Source organism: Numenius arquata, chromosome 5 (genome assembly GCF_964106895.1).
Source record: "Numenius arquata chromosome 5, bNumArq3.hap1.1, whole genome shotgun sequence".
NCBI classification, from domain to species: Eukaryota; Metazoa; Chordata; class Aves; order Charadriiformes; family Scolopacidae; genus Numenius; species Numenius arquata.
The window spans coordinates 51082790-51101712 of NC_133580.1; positions in this window are offsets into that span (position 1 = coordinate 51082790).

Sequence of the window (18923 nt, forward strand, 5' to 3'; positions counted from 1 at the left end):
CTTTAACTCTTTGTCAATGGATCTGCTCGGGTGCCCAGTGAAGCTGCTAGATCAGGCTCTGAATAAAGCCTATTTTATTGCTCAAGGGAGTTATTTGCCTAAAGGCTTTGCCCATATTCACAGCAGAGGCACTAAGGGAGTGATGCCCATGCCGGGTTGCACAGGATCAGTGCCACATGTTCCTGTCCCCACATCTCTTGCTGGTTTGCCAGAGGACTGCCTGTGTGCACACACTGATACCTATTTTAGTCAAAATCAGCTGCTATATACAGACCTGTCAGCTACTTTTAAGCTGACCTGGGTAATTTTAACTTGACTGGCTAGAAAGCTCTCACAAATAACTCAGCTGGAGAGGGGAGAAGAGCAGGCACTGGCAGATGAGGGGTGCTCTGTAGCTGGTGAGAGGTACATCTCTTCTATCTCCAAAGGTGGTTACAGAGATATCCCCTTTTAACCCAGCTAGACAATGGAAAAGACAGTGACAATATTCCTTAACAAGCTGGGCTGTGGTTTATTTGATGGTGACTTATGCTAGATAAATATGATTTTTGCTAGATAAATATAGGTTGGTTTCGAAGAAACCAAAGCTTCATCCCAGGGAAGAGGTCCCTTTGATGGGTCATCAGATCTTAGGCTGTCAGGCATTTTTTGTAGATTATTGCAGACTATTAAGAGGGATATGAAGATGTTTTTTCTGATAATTGGATTTTTTTTCTTCTTTTTATAGTTCACGTTGCACAGAGCATTAATGGAGAGTACGGTATGCTGTTCCTTTTAATGAAAACACAAGATGTCCTCAAAGGCTGCTCTAATTAGACCAATTCAAGCACTTTCCAGTGAGGCAACTACCCCATTAAAAAGAAGAAAAAATATTACAGAAATATAGACACCCTGCCCCCAGAAAAATAGAATATAGAAGATGATGTTGGGGAACAGAAAAAAAACCCCAGAGTTTCTAGCAAAATAACCCCAAAACTTGCAATAGGCCGGGGTACCCCCACACCACCCGGCTCAGACCTGGCTGTCCTGTCCACTGCCCTTTTGGCTGTTTGACAGGTCTTGGTGTTACATCGTGTTGTGTTAAAGCCTTTATTTTTGGTAAAACAAAGTTCTGTTTTTTCTCTCTAGTGCTTGTTATAATGGCCTCAAGGGACCTTTAAATGTTCATTTACTTTACCAGGGTTCAGAAATACTTAGCTCAAGGCAATTAAGGTTTTAATTAAACATGCATTAGGAGGAGGATCTTGCATATGAAATTTCTCCTTTTTTTTTTTTTTTTTTAAGAGACACAGCAATCAGTAAAGTTTTGCAACCCCTGCATTACAACAAGTTAAAGTCCAAGAATATTTTTAACCTTTGCTTGTGAATTGCATGACTCACAAAATTGAAGATCTCGGAACAGAACCCTGCAACTCTATTTCTTTTTCCCAATGTGTTGATTTATGTATTGACCATATTCCCCAGGTTCCTCTGATAGAAAGGCTGTCATTTGAAAAATAAGCAGCATTTCATTTGTGAGCACTGTGCCTCTGTGGATTGCAAAGCCAATATATGCAATTCTGCAGCTAGGCTGTTAAAGCAGGAGCGTGTTCAGTAATTGATCTGCGTCAGCATCCCCCGCCACTTGAATGATAATACATGTTTTAAACAGATTGGTCTTAAAAACTAGAATGAGCCTGGCAAAAAATAACTGAAGAGATCCAAAAAAGAAAGATACGACAAAAGAAAGTGTTATAGTCTCCTCTGTGCAATGTCTTGAGAGGATATTTAAGTATTTGGTGTTCAGAAGAGGTGACTGATGATGTTGATTTAAAAAAAGATTTCAGTCCACTTATTGCTTTGTGCTTACCCAAAAATCACAAAATCACAAACCAATGGGACAGCAGGCTTCAGAAAACATTTCTGTTAAAAGGATGAGTCTCAAACCCAGTCTTTCATGCTTGACAGTGGGGAAAGGGAAACTTATTTTTGAATCTTCATAAACTTAATTAACATAACATAAAATGCAAAAATCTTTTAGTTTCATTGAAAAATAAGTAACGTACAGTGAAAAACAACCAGCTGTAAAGTGAAGACAGGAATATTTTATAAGAATAAATTAATCTCAGGTGAGATGTTTGCTTTTCTGTAAGACCGAATCTATATGAAAGCAATACAGGGAAAATCCAGTGCTTGTATCTTTTCAAAGAAAAAGAATATCCACCTTTGAAGATTTTCTAAACTTCTGAGGTGGAGGTACCTAGCAAGACCTCTTCACTGACTTGTGGTGTAATATAAAATAATGAAAATATGTTACCACGGCGATGTGAAAATTCAGTGCAGAGTCAGAAGTGGGTCATTAGAGGTAGAGAATTAGCAGCAGAGGCAATGCTCACCCAAAACATGCTGCCAAGGCACCCAGGAGTGCTTGTGAACTTCCATCAGTGCAAACTAGAAAAACGTATTGATTGGCTTTGAGTATAAGATTAAACAAGCAGCAATTCTCCGTGTACAGTTTATAGGTTACTGGTGACAACGTCACACTTGGCTGTTAATTCTGAAGTGGCATCCTTCTCCTGTGGTTCACCCTCATCTCTATCAAGGATAAATGTGGTATAAAAAAACTGTGGCTGGAGCCAATCCATATTTTTCATTTCAAACTTTGACACGTGAAAAATAGCTTGGTTTGACTTATTGCTTGGATTTTAAATTTACCCTTCCAGTTCTGTGTTTAATTAAAAAAAAAACTGTTTCCTTTTTAAAGATTTAGTTTCCTGTTATTCATCATTCTTTAACCCTTTAAATAGGTATCATTGGTACCTTTCTCAAGTTGGCAAAAACACTGGGAAATGGGAAACCCAAAGAATTTTTGTTTCTAAACTGAGAAGCAAAAGTTTTAATCTTTTATCCGATAACAGGTAGAAGCTAGTTTTGGTGAACAAACGAACAGAGCAAACTTTTCAGATGCTCTTCCACAGCTATTTGAGTGTCATCTCCCCCAGAGCCCTCACCACCAGACCCCAGCATAAGGAGGCAACCCTGGCTGACCTACATTGAAAAAGCCATGAAAAGCAGGAGAAATTTCCTCTTGCCCGTCCAAAGTGGGGGAAGTCACCCCATTTCCCAGAGAAGGACTGGGCTCAGCATTTCCCCATGGGCATGTTCAGCATCTTCCCCTTCCCACTCTTTCTGGATCACATTTCCCACATGCCCAGTTCTCCCCTTGCATTATGGTGGAGTTGAAAGCACCAAACTCAGGTAGAAAAGTGCCTAAAAGACGATAATAATACTGTGAGATGAATGTTGTGAGCATTTCTGATCACCCTCGCCAAAAAGCATCCTTGCTGCAATACTCTGTAAAGTGCCTGAACTCACAATGTCCCTGCCAGCCCTGCAGAGTGGTGGGAACTCGGTGTGGGGAGGAAATGCACCAAGGCAGAAGGGCTTGGACAGCATCCCCCATCCCAGCCTGGCTCTGAGCCTCTGTCTTCTCAGTGGGTGTTTGAGACGAGGTCCTGTTCAAAAGGTTTGTTTTGAGCGTTAGTCCCAAATAAGAAAATTGGGATAATACCCTAAATGTGAATTATAGATGAACTTAGACCATCCATGAAGAGGAATCAGGACCCTCTTTCTTTGTCAGACAGACAACACCCTAAAGACCCTTCCTACAAAAACCATAGGGACACATGGACTTCCAGTACTGGCCAGATGAAGCTTTCAGAGCCATAATTCGGACTTGTGTACCTAAATCCCTTTATGGCATAGGCATTGACCTCTATGTCACAGGGACACTTCAGGAAGCAACCCACATGTAGAAAATACATTCTCAACGTTAAAAAAAAAAAAAAGAGAGAGAAAAGTTTTGTTTTCCTTTTTCCTGCAGGAATCCTTTAGCAAATGCATCAGACAGTGAGTGCCAAGTGTGGTCAGCTGGGATGTCAGCTGGGGATGAACAAATACGTGGGAGGAATCTGCCGGAGTCTGCAGGGCTCCTGTAGGCACTCAGAGATCTGTGCACAAAAACAACACATATCTCCACAGCAGGACTGACCTACAGCTTTCTTAGCCCCCCACAGAGGAGTACCCGCTTCTCCATGGCATGTATAGTCTGCCCGTGGCATACGTTACAGTGCCGTATATAGCACACCCTATTGTCAGCCTTACAAGCCATGGCCAAGGCACCCACTGCAGCTTCAACATACCTGGAGGAAAACAAGCCATGAGTGTGAACAGGGATGCATGAAGGATTTAAACCTACTTACAGTGCTCTTGCCTGTCCTGAAAGTGTTCTTGAGATACCTGATACAAGCCACAGGTGCCAGTGAAATCTATGGCCATACTATTTTTCAAACTGTGCCCCATGAGACTCCAACTGGTGATCTGCTGCTGCCTTGCCAAATTGTATCACTGCTACAGTAGGATCATGTGAATTCAAAACCCCACAGCAGTGAAACACATCTGTGTTAGTGGGGTCCACAGTGGTCCACACTTGGGACCAAGATTTTCTGCAGTAAAAAAAGAATCTGAAGGTCAGAAAAAGGCTGAGGATAATATTGTCTGAGCTGCTCTGAAGTTCCCAGCTCAGTATTAGACCAAACGAATTCTCTTGTTATCCATTGCCACATGGCATCCTCATGAAACAAACGAAAACCTGGGAGTTTAATATTTTAATCGCAACGTGAAAAACTGAGGCTTCATCTTCCCCTTGGCATAGTAAATAGACTGACTGAAGCAAATGCCTACCCTACTTTATAATTGTAAAATGCCTGCTGACCCGTAATAGGCTTTAGCAGCGTATGCACGCTGTATTTCTGGCCACAGAACGGGAGAGAAAATGCAGATTTCATGAGTTGCCAGTGGAGATTTATATTCAGCTGGTTAATATCTCTGAGCTTTCTTAACAAGAAAAGTGATTTTAGTTGTCACTGCTTGTTGTGCTGTGTGGCCAAGCCTGGCAATGCAATTAGTGCTAACCTGGAGGTGAAGGGCGTGTAGGGACCACCGCGATGCTTCTGGCATTAATGGATATCACCACTTACCATTTGTGATCTGGCAGTTCATTACACTTCCTTCCCATGCTGCGTCAGATATGTAACCATCCGTTGTCAGATCTCTGTAATCTTTGCTGCCAGAAAAACTAAATTATGATGGCACTAAACGCAGTCCAGAAGAGATGAATCTTTATGATTGTTGCATATCTCTTAATAAATGTCTATAGAGTACCACAGGATGAGCAAAGGTTGAGCCACAGTAAGTGGTACTGTTATGGAGAAGGGTGTGCAGCCAGAAAATATCCAAGTATGGCATTAAAAGCTTGAATTGAACTCCCAAAGCTGATAATTACTGGAGCTTGCCTGGGTGCTTAGCAAGGAGATAAAGGACTTGTATTAATGAACGGTTCATGATAGATAAATGGCAGATGGTAACTGGGTGCAGGAGGTATGGTATGATGCACAAGAGACTGATTAGGAGGAGCTGTAACTTGGACAGTTTGGATGCTGGACATCTGGAGTGTGGGGTGCACATGCTATTTTTCCTGTAAATAGAGTATTGTGCCTGTAATTGGGTTCACACACACACACACATATACATACATACACACGAATTTATATACATAATGCTAAATAAAAAATGGTCAAGACCAAACCCTTGCCACAAGGCTGAGCAGCCAGAACTAGCTTTCATCCACACTAATTAAGGCTAATCCTCTGTAGCACGTTTGTCTTGGAGAGCCATGGAGTAAGATACCAATTCAGTTATGTCAACCACAGTGGTCCAGTGATTCAGTTGATTTCCCTGGCCCTCTCATTTAAGAGCATAGATATGCCTTCAGGATTCCTTTTAAACTCATTCTCCAAGGTTTGTTTAAATGTGGAAACAATAATAAAATAAAAAAAACAAAACAGTTTTCAATGCCATCCCCCAGATAAGACTATTAATTATTCATACTGGTCAAGGTTTTGAGTGGTCAAGGGACAGAGGAATGGGTTCCTGCCATCTCCAAGGCGAAAAAACACAGTGCTTAAATAGGAAAACATCTATTACAGGATGTGCAGTAACCGTGGAAAATGTGAATCCAGGAGCAGCTTTATGAGGGGATGATTCAGACATTGGTCATCCCCAGAAGAGTGGTCAAAACAGTCGGGAATACAGTGATGGGAAGGCACCTGCATTGCAGAGCTGAGGTGACTCAGCCGGAGAGTTCCACCTCCAGCCTCTGAGATTTCTGTCCTGTCGTGCAAGCCTCATTTCCAGGAGCATCCCCAATCCATGCAGTTCTTCCTTCCCCAGCAGCAGCAGGCCTGGCAGTCTGGGGCTCAAACTCAAGCACCTTCCCCCTCCTTCCCAGAGGTGATATTTGGGGGAAAGAGAGGGTCTCCTTCAGTTCACTCAGAACGAAGAACTGTTTTGGCCACAAAGACATTTAAAAATTCAGATTGGTTTCACCAAACACCACATGCTGGCATAGTTAGGATGATGCTGACTGTAGGGACAGCTGACTCTGCCCTTGAAAGGTAAGTAGTTGGATTAGGTCAAAACCAAATGGAAATAGACCATTATAATTTTCCAGAAGACTGAGTATTGTCTTTTCTCAAGTTCTTTTGCTTTCCTGCCCTATTCCTTAAAAGCTAGAAATGTGTTGGTGAACAGAGAAGGCCTGACTCCAGTTCAAAGACTATTCCCAAGCTTCTTTTAATCTCTAGCAATTTGCTTCCCAAACCACAAAACGCCCCATCCTCAGAATCACCTGACACCCCACGTCCTGATCCCAACCAGGATGGGCTGATCCCCACAACCCACAGGCACTCCTGGCTGCCAGGAAATCTCCAAGTTGTTCTCCATCCCAAAGTTCTACACCACCACCCTCTTCTAAGCCCTCCAAACCTTCCTTAGTCAACAGAGGGACTCCATATGGTCTTCCTATAGTCTCATCCTCCTTCATGCCTCACCTCTTTCAGTGTGACCTCCAGAGAGGACTGGAGTTAAATAATTCCAAGGATTGCGGAAATGCTGCTTTTGACGTTTTTCCTGCAGACACAATATTGGGTTGAGAAAGAATTGTATGTAAAGCCAAAGCATCAGATCTGGCATTTCTCAGGCTGGCTGCACAGCTCCATTTGGAATAAAAACCATTTATTTTGTATTAGGCAAACAGGAAACTGATGCAAGCAACACGACTGCTGAATGTCTATCATTCCTTGTATGTGCATTGGCTGAGTTTCAAGGCAGCACTGTACAGGCATAAATATGCTGATGTAAATAAGAGTTTCATCACCACCATCTGACTCAGGCCCACATAGCACCATACCAAATTCTCCATCATCCTCCCTCACATCAAAAGGTCCTTGAAACATCAGGGTCCCTGGGGCAGGTAGCATGCTTGTTGTTCCAGTGACCCCACGAGGACCTTCATCCCCTGTAATGAGCCCCTCATCATCCTCCAAGCTCAAGGTCTCGCCCTTGTATAAGATGTCCAAGTCTCTATGCCGGCCTCAGCCATCAACCTCTGCTCCCGTCTCTGTGTGCTGCATGGACTCAGAGGCATCTTACTCCCCAGGCACATCAGCTGCCGCTCAACTATTTTTCCTCTGTTTCACCAATTCTTCATTTCTTTGCTAGACTTGAAGCAGTTTCTTCCAGAAGCTATACCTCTCCAACAGCCTCAGGGTGTTGTTTGTAGGTTTGAGGGCTCTGTTTTGAGCCAGTGCCCCTATTTTTAAGGGCTCTGCTATTAACCCTTCTTTTATGCCCCATCACACCTGGTACCCAACACCAGTTGTGCAGCACAATCACATAAACAAGCCTAACTCAGTAGTGTCATCTTGCAAAGCTACTGTAGGGCACCGTTAGCATAAAACCTGCAGGCTGTCATTAGTAAGCAGCAATATTGGTTTTACTGGTTTTATCGCAGGGAGCTGCGACTGCTGCAGGCACCAGGGCAAGGAAGGGTGATGGGGAAGGCGGGCACTTTCAGCCGTGGGACTGCAAGCAAAGAGCCACAGCACGGGAGGTCCTCTCACTCATTTTTTTCAAGTGCTATAAAGTCTGAGCCTCTTGAAATAAGTGGAAATCTTTCCAGGGAATTCAGTTCACAGGCTATATGAGCCCACCTGTCCCTGCAAGAAGTCACAAGGGTGATCATGCCATGCTGAGAAGTGCAATCTGATTTTGGGACACTCTCTGTCACGTGTGACACAATGGCCCTCCAGGTAAATTAGTTCTTTGCTAGAAGGTGTCACAGCTGAATTGAAGAGGGTGTAGGTAATTATACACGGTAGGAAATCTCAGCCTGTATCTGTTCTCCTACACGACACTCAAGACAGCTTGACTCAAATAAAATACTTAAGTGCTTGTTTTCCCTTTTTGTATTTATTTATGTCTTTTATATGCACATTCCTTGGGTAAATACAGTGAAATCTCATACTGTGAACCGAGACTGAAAGCATGAGCAGTTGGCATAGCCAGGCTGGAAGACTCTCACGTGTTGATTAGAGCAGAGGCTTTCTGATGTGACTGCTTGCCCTGCTGACCTATTTAATAAATTGGCTTGTTATCAGCAACTCAGCCAGGAGCCACGTATCATCTGTGGGAATATTTTCCCCAGATACGTGGCCTATAGAGAAATAAAATCTATTTCTTCTTCCTGTTGCTTTGGCATCTCATTTTACTGTTGAGTAACACATACAGCTGTATGTCTCCAGCTGGGCTTGGAAGGATGAGAAAGGAATTTGCAAATATTAAAGCACGTTTCAATTTGACAATATTAAAAACAAAAAAGGAAATGTTTCCTATAGGCTTAGTTCAACGTAAGATTGGCTCCTCCTTAGGAGGACAGGCCTGGATGAATGGCACCACCTTTTGCTGGGAGCATACAATGCTTAGGTCTTATGAAGGTCATATGTTTCCGGTGTACCTGAGATGTGTCCTCTGTGCTAGGCATGACCTGCAAGGTAAAGGGAGGGCTCAGGCCTCCCAAAAGACAAATTTCTCAACGTCCAGTGACTGAGCAGCAAAAGAGCTAAGTAAAAGATTGCAGTCAGTCCTGCCCTTGGTTGAAATATTTTGGTTTGATCTCACCAAAGGAGAGCTGAAAAATATGGACAAAATTAAAATGTTAGTATTACAGAACATGTCACTTCCAATTAAAAAAAAAAAAAACAACAACCAACAAACAGACAAAAACAAACAGTGGAATATTCCAACAGCTTTCCCAGCATGGCTTATATCTGATGGAGGCAAATCCAGTAAGCAACGTCCAAGCTGACCACAAAGCAGGCAGAGGTGTCAGCACCAAGCCCAACGGCAGGCACACGTGTTTTCTTCCACAAGAAGGAGAACTGAGGTACAGCATCTGGTACCTGCCTCTGAGCTGAGCATAGGCCACGTCGTTTCAGGTAGAGGACTTGCCATCATCATATAGTCATTTATAACTGTAAACTCATTTTTATCTTGCGGCAGCATTAGAGAGACCTGTACACCATAAATGGAGTCATTACATCTCAGAAATACATTCTCTTTCATTTTCTGCTGGATGATTCATGTAGTTAGTTTTTAATCAAACCAAAGAACCTCTCTTCATTTAAACAAGCTCAAATAAAGGAAGACTACTTAAGTGCTAATGACTTTCTATGAAGGTAGTGTCCCACATTCAGTCCCAGCAGACGTGGTCCCAAACAATAACAGAACCTAAGCTGCCACAAAGCAACAACATGGAAACAAGCATGAGGGTAATCAAGGCTAGTTGGAAAGCAAAAGAATTGATTTTAGGAAAACCGGGCGGAGTGTCTGACAGCTGCTTTTGTTCTCAACTGCCAAGCCAGCAGTTACTTCACATTAAGCCTTTCTCGCTTCTCCTCTCTCTTTTGAACTCAATCATTGGTCCAAGAAAGTTTCATTAAACCATACTACTCCCAAAGCTTTGTTTAATCATCATCCCTTGACAAAAATCATAGTTTGGTGAAATAGGTTAATTCAGAAGTTCTTTTCCATTGCTTATAATTTCTGCTCAGGTTGATGGCTGAGCCACGGGCAGGACTTACCAGAGGAGACCTGGCTGCAGCAGACGGTGTTTTTGCATTGTTAACTCTTGCTACTTCAGCCCCCTCTGAAGAAGGGCATTTCCCACTCTCTCCATGACCGCTACATTATAAAACATTACATGAAGAACCTGTTCCAACACAACTCTTAAACACTAGCTTTAAGCACGTGGTTAGTTATCTTGTGATTTGGACATCAGAGATGCTGCAGTGGTGAACTCTTCCTCAGGGAAGCGCTTTTCCACAGTGATCCATGGGAACTCTGCTCTTCATCCCATTGAAGCTGAGTGACTACAGATGTGTTCAAAGTTGTTTTGCTCTAACTATTAATTGCCAAACATGGTAGTGGGACTATTTACAAGGCTTAATGTTAAGCACATGCTGAATGATTTATTGCATAATTGTGGGTTGGGTGGTGGCCACAGGAAGAATTTTCATCAAAACAAGACGAAAAGTTGATTTCTCGGTGATGGGTCTGAGGATCAGCCTTTGAATGTCCTTGCAGCCTTCTAGGAAACAGTGGCTTTCAGTGAGCTGTGCTGTTTGCAAAGCAGACAGTGTAAGTATCAGAGCAGTGTTACTGCAGGTGCTTTTCTTTTACAAATTTCCCATTATACCAATGAGATCCCAAACACCAATGTTTTGCCTCTGCTGGGCTAAATTCAGCTTCTAATGGTGAGATCTAGAAAGCCTCAAAGTAGAGAAATAGTCATTATTGGATTATTGTTGGATTAATCTCTGAACGTTTTGAATGAATTCTCCCAAAAGGGATGTACCAAGTTAGTTAAGTGTTCAGTCTGTTCTTACATGCTGAGAAACATAAAAGACAAAATAAAAGATGGAAAATGCTACTTAAAAAATCCATGGTGATGATGAGGAATGAATCCAGAGCATCCTTTTTCCTGAACAGATACCCCTTAGGAATGTACCGCTAAGGAAGACATTTATTTAGCAATATAGTGGGATGAAGCAGAGTGTGGGATCCTGATTCTGCATCCACACATGCAGTTGCTAAATGACTGAATCTGCACAGCCAAGGGTGTTTGGACCACACGTTGCACCTCCAAAATGAGAATTTCCCCTTCCACCCAGGAGATGGCACTAAGGCACTCACACAAAAAGCATCACTTCAGCCTTACCAGAAACCTATTTTCACTGAAGTTGTGTGTTGGGGAGAAAACGTGGAAAATTTGCATTCACTTGGTTGTGCATCTTGTGATGGCTCCAACTCAAATGTCCTGAGAGGAAACACCTTTCTGACTGCTCTGTGGATGCTACCACTTGGATTTCAAGTGGATTGCCCTTCTCATGGCTTCAGTGCATTTCCCACCAGACAACTGGTGGATCAAAGGAGCCTCCATCCAGGGTTGTTCCTCTGTTTCGGACACAGGGCAGCACCAAATGCTTTGGAGTAATATGCCTTGGGTCAACTACGGCAATAACGAGGCAACATGGTCCTGGAAAACACCTCCTAATTTCCACCAGCCACAGTCTGACTCATGTCCAGCTTGTTTTTCTGCTCTGTTTTTTTTTTCCCTTGGACTTTGGGGCTAGTGTCAAACCTGACGTTCTCCATACAAATGCTGCATCCTTTTTTGAATCCTGTTGAGCCTGTTGTTATCTGGTGCCGTGAACCCAGGCTATGCAGAAAAAGGAATGAAAATGGATGGTGTTGAGGTAATGCCAGTATTAGCTAGAGCTTCTCACCTCTTTTTGACCCCAGCGCTCTTTGATTTTACTCTTGTGTCACTGACATAAAGAGGCTCCATCCGCCAGGTAATAAGAGCATCACTGGGGGCACTGGGGAGACAGGGAAGCTGTCTCTGTGGCTGCTCCCTTCTGTCATCTGGATATATTTGCATGCACCCCGAATGTCCTCCATTACAATACCATTGTGACTCCCTGGGGCGGTGTGAGAGCTTGCTGGAGCCACACTTTGCACTGTGCTGACCACTGCCCACCCTTTTTGTGTGCTTGAACTGGCTTGAGACGGTTTCCACAGCAGGGAGTAGGAGGGGAAAAAAAAAAAAACATTAACGAAAATCACTGCCAACATCAGACAGACCAATAGCGGGAAGGGGCAATGAGGGCTGGGAAAACAAAGGTATGAAAGGAAATAAACATAATTCAGGGAAGAGAAATGGCAGGACATGGGGATGCAACAGGCTGGATCCTTCGTGTGGGGGCTGAAACATGAGAGTGCAGATTTTGAAAGCCCTGTCTCTAAGCCTGGACTCCAAAGCTGGAAAGTGCCTAAATAAGCCTACTGCCAGAATATCCAGGGAGGACATTTATCTTCAGTATCAGCAGCTTCCTTCCTTCTCCCTGGCATACAATTAAGGACCATGTTAGCAAATCCAGCATCTGTCTGCCTGATTGAATATCTTCATTAGTGCGCCTGACGGGGTGTATCACAACCATATATTTTGATACAGCCATTTGTTTCCACTGTAGTTGCCCGTTTTGATTAGCATTTAGCAACATACTTTTTCCTAGTGAAGATAACTTGAAACTACCTTGTATATGTGCCCTAAGCATTTGTCTGGACACAAGCCCTGTCAGTGTAACTAACTGCTGCAGCAGAGCAATGTCGAAATCAGCTTGAGCAGCCTGTCTCCAGCACGGGGAGGCAGGATAATGACGTTTTTTCAAAAGAAAAACCTATCAGTGAGGTCATGGGATTCATTTTAAGTGGTGCAAAAGTACATGTCCCCTTAAGAACATCTCTATTCTCATGGTCTCCTTTCCCAAGGAAATCAAATGTCTGGGTCTCCTCAGCAGCCTCTGATGTAAGCAAGTATTATTTTTCCCTACTTTTAAGTTAAATGCAGTTTCATTTCTTCTGCTCTTCAAATTCTGCAGCCACTAGTCCACTATACTTAGCTACAGTGGAAACACCCTGTGCCATCCAAACGCCACATGGGCTGTAATCAGTAACGTCCCATGCCAGAGCAGGGAGAAGGGGCAACTTTGCAGAAGCACTGGACCCTTGTACCTCCCTGTCTCATCTGCCTAGAGCTTGGCCTTGCCAGATGTCATTTTGCTAAATCCCTCAATGCTTCTCTTCCCGCAGGGAAACACAGACATGCACATGGTTTTTCTGAGGTCCTGTAGCATGTTAATGGTAAAATTTGCCATGGGTAAGTGGTGATGGGTTGAAACACCTGCAGAGTTTCAGGAAGCAAGAGAGGTGAGTCCCTCTGATGATAAACTCCTTGAGACAGGGAACAGTGTGCTGCTGTGCATATATATAGTCCCTGTCACCATCAGGTCTATGTACGCTTGATATTGCTGTAAAAGAATCTATTTGTTGTCATTATTATTGTCTTTTGATATTTTGGCAGTATCCATTAAGAAGCTCTTGCTTATTGCTAAATACCACAATGATGTCTCATTAAAAGCAATACATTTTTAAGTGCTAGGGAGGGAGGTCTCTACACCATCTACTCCAGGCTAATTTTGGCATCAATTCAGAAGACCCAGAATCCGATCATTAAAGCCACAGGGCTCCCAGGTCTCGGATCAGTGGCTCTGCATTGCCATCTTCAGGCTGGGAGAAGCCTTGCTCTTGCCAGAAATCCTAGAAAGCTCCCATACACAACAAACTGAATTCTGGCTTATCCAGCATTAGTTGAAATTGATGGCCAAACCCTGGAAAAAGGGTGTTAAGTACAAAGGAGGGGAAGGAGCTCTGCAAGGCTGGTACTCAGCTGCCCGGCATAACACGGATATTTCCCTTCCTGTGAGTGTGTAAGTCTTTAAAGAGGGAAAATTAACACAAGCAGTGTTGTTTAATACATAGTACTTCTTCTTGTGAGACAAAGTTCACTGGCAAGTTTTCTTTAAAGTACAAAAACTGGAACTGCCTGAGTGATTCTAGCTCTGTAGCCTGCACTGTTCCCCCCAAAAAACCTTTTTCTGACAATGACAGAAGCTCAGGTACTTGCAAGATTTTAATGATAATATGTGTTTAAACAGGTCTATGCCAACCGCTTCACAGGTATTTGGTAAATATGGTGGTGGGTTTGGAAGAGAGGAAGTTCCCAGGCTTCCAGGGTGATGGAACACATATTGTGATGGACAATATGGCATAGACAGCTTGGAGGGCTAAAGAGCTGTAATCACAGAACAACATAGGTAACACAGCCTAAAATACATCATAAAATCATAGAATAATGGAGGTGTTCTGGCCCAGCAGGGCCAGCTTAGATGAGGTTGCTCAGACCTTGCCTCATCACCTCATGAATATCTCCCTGTGATTCACCCACCTCTCTGGTCTCCAGACAGTCTTTAACCACCCTTGTGGTAAAAAATATTTTCCAAATAGGATCTAGTTGGAAAATCCCTTTCTAGGAGCCCACAAAATCATAGAATCATAGAATGGTTTGGGTTGGAAAAGACCTTTGAAAGTTATCTAGCCCAACACCCCTGCAATGAGCATGCACAAATGCTGTTACTCAGAAGAATATTCCAGCAGTAAAGCTCTTACCATTGTATCTCAGGTATCGAGATACTTTGTACCAAAATTTACAACTGTTTATCCTTTTTGCCACTGCCTCAGTCCCTGAAATCCCACCATTACTCCCAGCTCTCAGTGCAAAAATGGATAATCCTGGTACTTACCATGGCCACCTGTAGCAGCACTCACTGGGCTGTGTCCATCGCAGTCCCTTTCCCAAAGGACAGCCCAGAGCACAGCCCCACAGCAGGCATTTGAGATGACTGGTCCAGCCTCTGCGATAAAACGCTGTAGTTGTCCTTGTACTCGGATACCCAGTTCCTGCAAAGAACATGGAGAAGGGATTAAGAAGAGGACCTCCATCCTCTGTTTTGTGCATCAGGACAGGGGACCTGCCTCCCCTTCCTCAGCAGTTGACCACCCAGCCAAGAAATAGCACAGAGCTAACGAAAGCACATGCCATTGGCATGGAGGAGACAGGGAACAGCCTGTATCCATCAGGAACAGCACAGATGCTGCGACACACATGGCTGTCATTGGGACCAGTCTCCCACCTAGATCAACCATTACACAGGCTCGGTCTCCAGCCTACACATAACTCCAGGATCATAGATCAAAATCGAGACTTCAACGCAGAGCTGAAATACATGTGTGTGTTAGCGGGAGGTGGGGGGGGATGAGGCAGCGGGGAGGAATTGCCTTTCCGGTGAGAAATGAGAGCTCAGGAGCAGTTCATGCCTGTTTATTCATAGTGTGGGATGAGTCACGTTGCAAACAGCTCCTGCCCTGTCTGATTTGAGAGAGCCCTTTCCCAGGGGAAGCCTGGGCATGGAAATGTTGAGACGTGCCTCCCGTCCACAGCCCCACAGGGACCTCAGCATCTTCTTTCCACAGGGACAAGGCTGTCCCAGGAGAAGTTTCCCCAATCCTATCAATCCCACTGCAAAACTTTTCAAGAAAAGGCTGCGCAGGTTTTGAGAAAGGATTTGGCCCCAAGGGAATTCATTTGAGCTCATTGCATAACATGGACACAGAGAAATATGCTTGAGAAACACCTTCCAATCCCAACCAGCTCTTCAAAACCTCCCCACCCTACTCTTACCCTGTGCCCACTCCCACCAGCCACCCTCACCCCCCAGCCCACCTTTCCCTTACTGGTTTAAGTTCTCATCTTCCAGGAAAATGTGAGAAATGCTCTTATTTGCTTTACAGTGTCCACCATGGGCTCCTGGCCAGCGCTGGAAATCTGTGTCATAGGTACTTCTCCAGTCAAGGTCAAAGTACTCTAGTGAAAGAGAGTCCAAATAGTTGAAAGAGTATTTTGGGTCTCTATCTCCTGTATCCCACAGTCTGAGTGTTCCCCCTTCTCCTGAGATCCATCAGCTGTTCACACTTTCAGTGCTCCTATTGGAGCTACCATGATCGAAGGGTTAGCCAAGGGAAAATGCAAGAAGTGCTTCCCTCGTGTAGATAAGGTCTTTTAGATGAGATTATTCAGCCTTTGTTTTCTATAGTCTTTTATGCATGATGGAAGTCACGCAAGGCAGATCTGGAAATGATATCTTGTGCTATTCCCTCTGGACGTTGACTTGTCAGCTGGTATATATTTTCCCCTACTGTCTAGATTTTCTCTTTCATCACACCAGAGCAATGTGTCTCTGCTTTATTTAATCAGGGACTAAACCAGTGAAGAGATCCAGGGCCCTCTTAACCCCCAAGTGGGGACTGTCACATCTGTTGAATTATCTTCCCCCAAAATCCCTGTAGGAGCTGGTTTGAAGGGGTGCCATCTCCTGTCCTGCTCTCCAGAGAGCCGCTATCTGTATGTTAGTAGCCTGCGTGTGTGTCCCTCTGACTGAGCAGATCTGTCTGTGGAGAAATGTGCTGCCACCTCTTGTAACAAAGCAGGGAGGACACGCAAAGAGCTGCTGGTTGTAGACGTATCAGATTTTCTGCGTATTTTAAAAATGACACGTTCCTGTAATGAGTCATTAGTGAAGTATTTTGGTTGTTTTCACTGAGGCTGAGGTTACAGATATTTCACACGTGCATGACGGTGTCAGGCTGTTTAACACAACCCGAGCGGTTGCAGCAGCAGCAGCAGCAGCAGTTCCCATGCTGCGACATTATTTCCAGGCAGGCCACACCGAGCAGGGCTGCGCTACATGGGGTGGCCCATATGGAAACTGGGATGAAAGAAACGTTATTTACAACACTCCAACCTCTTCTGGAAGATAATTGTTTTTGTCTGCCCTGCTTCTCCCCACTGATAGGCAGATATAGGGACTGTGCAGACCTTTCCCATGCCATTCACCTTCCCTTCACCTTCCTTAGTCTCTTCCTGAATTACATTAAAAAACCTAAAGTCAGGCCACAAGTCACCCACATGGAGCAGCTGCCACAACCTCCATCCACTGACCTTCCAACAAAGCAGACGAGCTCAGGCTCATGCTCTTGTTTCGCTGAGCATCATGCTGCCTTGCCCGGGATGTCTCCATGGTGAATTGCCAGTAGGTGGCCCAGGCTGGGGTCAGCTTCTGCCTGCGCAGCAACATCCCTGAGAGATGGGAGAAGAAAACAGCACATTACTTGGGAAGCACCATCAATTACCTAAATCCTACCCTTGAGTGGGAGCAAGCAAACAAAAATGGCAAGTTGGAGCCTCAGCTGGCATAAATCAGAGCAGACCCATTCACTTCAGCAGAGCTTTGCTGAGGTGCATCAATTTTGCATCGATTTGGTTCATGAAGCCAATAGGGGAAGGATTTACGGTGATGCAAAGCAAGTGGAAGGAGCTATGCTGTCTCCATGTTGCCCAGGAGTGCTAAAAGGAGCTGAGACCCTCTGGAGAAGGTTCAGGTATGAAAGGGAAAGACTTTGCAGGAAATACTGCATGGCTGGGCTACACAGTGGCAGAGCAGGACAGGAAAAGCCCACAGTAGTTTTGTCATTAGCACAAGACAGCTTCAGATGGGCTTGGTAAGAAGACGCTTGAAGCCCTCAGATGTTAAGTGTCTAAATGAATTCTCCAAATGGACATCTGTCCAAATTGAGACATGTCCGTCTGAGCTGCTTGTCCAGAATCTCCTTCTAGTGAGTAGAGAGAGAGAAAACCTGCCAGGGCTTACTTCACCTCATCCTCAAGGTGGCATTTAAGCTACAGGAGATAGCTGTGTCTGTTCTCTCCACTGATCATGAAAGGATCCAGACACAGATATCCCATGCTGGGAAAGGCGAGCTCAGGGAACAGAGAGGACATCCCTGCTCATGTCCTCCTGTTTGACCCTGCAGCATTGCGGAGCAACGCTGCACTCTTCTCCCTCACACAGGAGCTCAGAGGAAGATCTCCACTACTTTGGGAAGGTCGGCCATGGCTGAGTGATGGTGACCACTAACTTTGTTTTCCTGACTTTCATCAGCATTTTAATCCATGCAAGCAGTTAAATGGTGCGGCTGAGAGCCAGCTACCAGTCCCTTTGCTGCATTTGCTGCCAGACAGTTATCCCTAGCAGAAGGGCACTACGGGCTTCTGGTGTGAAACACCCAACTCCCTCGTGCTCAACCACAGAGTTCTTTTGCCTCTCTGTGCTTCTATCTGCTACCTGCAACATGGGATTAACTGCATGTCCCTCTATCCCGAAGGGGCTGCGAAGATAAATCTCCTTGAGACACTGCAGTGCCGATACCCTGCTAGTAGGGGCTCTTCATGCATCAAACACTGTTCTGCAGATGTTTCTAAGACTACAGCTCACTACGCCTGCACCTTGAGCTGGTCTGGGAGCTGCGTATTCATGGTAACGGGGTGCTGTGCCCTCCCTGCCAATCCTCCCTGGGCTCAGCCCAGTGCTGACGCTTTGTGGGGATGCTGCCATCCACGCATGTCCAGCCAGCGTGGACCACGGGCAGGGGGAGCTCAGCTGGCAAAGGCCCAGGCAGACAGCCCCTTGGGTAGCTGGATATGGCCAGTCAGCTGTTTGCCGGCGCCAGCGCGGGGGGTTACCTGCTGTTCCAGCAGTCTGAGCAGCAGCTGGAAGACGCTGGCAACAAGACAGCTCGTTCTCCGGCTCAGTGAGAGCCTGCGGCCTCTCCGATGTCTCTGCCTGGATTGCCGCCAGTTCGGCGGCAGGGTAGTACTTTGGCAGGTAGCCTTCTGCAATGGGAAGGACTGGAGTAAAGTACTTTCTCTGCCGCAAGGTTTTGGGGCTGGAGGTGGTACCTTCTGGTTTTATACCTCCTACGTCATCAGCACAACTGCTGGCTTTGATGCTCGGTATTGGGATGCCTTCTCTCCGCTGCCAGACAACGCTGTCACTGAAGGTCATTGCCTGCTCCTCCTGGGGTACAGCAAACTCCTTGGCTTTTAGCTGGGCGTCTGCAATCTGCAGCTTCTGCAGGAAGAACTCCCATGTGAATGGGGATGCAGCGATGGGGAAGGACAGTTGCTAAAG